Below are 2,706 nucleotides of genomic sequence, written 5' to 3'. Positions count from 1 at the left end.
ATGCCCAACTCCATGTCCAGAGACTTATTGGAAAGGCTTCCCCACCTCTGTGCCTCCTCCAGGGATGAGGGGGTCATGTCTGGGGGGTGACACAGCCCCAGCCCAGCCCCAGGGAGAAGCAGGTGGGGCAGAACTGGGAGCACCTCCCACCAGCATCACCTGGAGCCCTGTGGGAGGGAAGGTATCCTGAGTGGAGATGACAGAGGACATGCCTTGGGGATGTGTTGGTGAGGCCCTTTTTCTACAATCTGTGGGATTTAGCCTCCCCTGCTTTGACCAGTTCCTCTCATACAGCAGTGACATGCTCCTGCCCTGGGGGGTGACTTGCATCACCTCACAATGAACTACTGATAATTCCTACTTGTTTGGCCCCATTCTGCCTTTTACTGCTGTCTCTTTTCCCTTTTTCTCCTGGCAAAGTTGACTCTGCTGGGCTATGTCTGTCCCAGCCCTTGCCTGAGCTGCATTAGCAGTGTCTGAGCGCTAACACCCTCTTAGCTGAGCCCTTGGCTGGGTGACAGGAGTGCTCTGGGCTGTGGCAGCACAAACCTGGGGCTGTCACTCTGGTTGTAGCTGCTGGAGCCCCTTGGGTGTGAGGAGAAGGTTGGGGAACAGTGAGGGCAGGCATTAATTTGATCAACTCTGAGCTGGGCCCTGGGTGTGAAATTCCCACCTGTGCCTGGATGCTGCCCAATGCCTTCTTCAGCTCCTTGGTGTGGATACTCACGGGAGCCTGGAAAACAGGGCACAGCCCCTGCATAATCCAGCCTGGTGCTGCAGGGGTTTGTCCCCTGCCTCCCACCATGACTCAGCTCGAGCTGATGCTGCAGAGGGTCCCTGGGCTCTGCTTGTGGAGCAGCAGCCAGCCAGAGCTATGGAACCACTTCCCTGTACAGGTTGGTACAGGACTGGGGTGATGGGGAGCTGGAAGCCTCTGGGGCCTGTCCAACCTCTGAGGGAGAATCTGCTTGTACACCCACTGTAAAACTGCTTGGTGGTGTAGGTTTGGGGTTTTTTTTTCTTATCTCTGTGTTATTCCCTCTTGTTGCAACTTTGTTTCCTGGGAGAGGAGCTGGGGCTGAGACCAGGAATCCTCAAACGTCTTGGTGTAAATGAGGGATCTGCTGCCTTCATGCGCCTTTCTTTGAGACCAGGTCAAGCCAAACCTTCCCCTGAAGCAAAACCACACAGACTGAGCCTCCACACAAGGGAAGGAACCCAACCCAGAAACTACTTCCAAAGTGCATCTCTCCCTTCTGCCTGTGGCTGTCTGGTTCTGGGGACTGCTGGAAGCTCTGGGCCTTCTCCAGGAAAGACCAAGAATGGGTCTGTATCCTTCCCACACCCTGCAAAGGCTGGGGCTGAGACAGAGCTGAGCTGCTGGGCAGGCTGGGGTCATGACAGCCCCTGTCCTGTGCTGGTCCCGGAGCTCACAGCCCCCTCAAGCTTCCTTGGACCCCAGCCAGGCAGGAGTGTGGCATCCTGGCTGCTTGTGGCTTTGCCCTGGAGAAGGAGGCATACTGGGACACCTGTTCCCAGGAAGCTGCCTGCATGGAGGAGGCCTGAGCAGGGTGTGGAAGTCTGGGCACAATCATACCTTCACCAGCCCCTTGACTGTTGGAGGGCTTGTAGGGCAGAAGTTCTCCTTGTAGCTGTGCTGCTGGGGAAGCAAGGATGTGAGAATCATAGTCACAGACTGGTTTGGATTGGAAAGGACCTTAAAGCTCACCTTGTTCCACCCCCTGCCATGGGCAGGGACACTTTCCACTAGACCAGGCTCCTCCAAGACCCATCCAACCTGACCTGGAGTACTTGGAGCAGCCACAGCTTCTCTGGCAACCTGTGCCAGTGCCTCACCACCCTCAGAGAGAATTCCCCCCTACTATCCCACTAACCCTGCCCTCTGACAGTGGGAAGCCCTTCTTCCTTGTCCTGTCTCTCCAGGCCCTTGCCCTAAGTCCCTCTGCAGCTCTCTTGGAGCCCCTTTGGTACTGGAAGGGGCTCTAAGGTCTCCCTGGAGCCTTCTCCAGGCTGAACATTGCCAGCTCTCCCAGCCTGGCTCCAGAGCGGAGCTGCTCTAGCCCTTGGAGCATCTTTGTGTCCCTCCTCCCCGTGGAAGGGGTTGGTGAGGAATGAAGCAGCTGGGCCACCATGGGGAAGGGACATTTATCACTCAGGTGTGACTTTTGGGGGCACATTTGGGCTTTCCAGCTGGGAGTGGAGCTGGGCACAAGGGGGTGTGTGCTGGGACCAGAGGGGAAGTGAAGACAAGGGGGGACTGGGTCTGGGGGACAGCGGGGTAAAAAGAGGCAACATCCCCGCAGCAGGGCCAGGACTAAGGAATATCCCCAGCACGAGGCGTCTCTCCTCTCGGCTCCGCTCCCCGCGGCCGGGCGGGGGCAGCAGAGGCCGGGGGAAGGCTCCACCGGTCCCTGCCGCGGGGCTGGGGGGATTTCTCCTTCCCTCCCGCATCCCGGGCGGGCAACGGGGCACGGCATGGCCAGTGCCGGGATTTAGGAAGGAACTGCTGTCATCAGCAGTTTTGTTGCTAGTTGTTATTTCTGTTTCTTATGGTATTAAAAGGACGGTGAACCCTGAGTAGAGCAGATGTGCCCCGCGATGCTTCAGTCCCCAAAATCCTCTCCGAAGTGTCTCCTGCAGACACAAAGGGCTTGTCCTGGTGCCGTGACTGCTCAGCATCCCCTG

This window comes from Acanthisitta chloris, unplaced genomic scaffold, assembly GCF_000695815.1.
Source record: "Acanthisitta chloris isolate BGI_N310 unplaced genomic scaffold, ASM69581v1 scaffold25266, whole genome shotgun sequence".
Lineage (NCBI taxonomy): Eukaryota > Metazoa > Chordata > Aves > Passeriformes > Acanthisittidae > Acanthisitta > Acanthisitta chloris.
Note: the sequence above shows the minus strand (reverse complement) of the source record.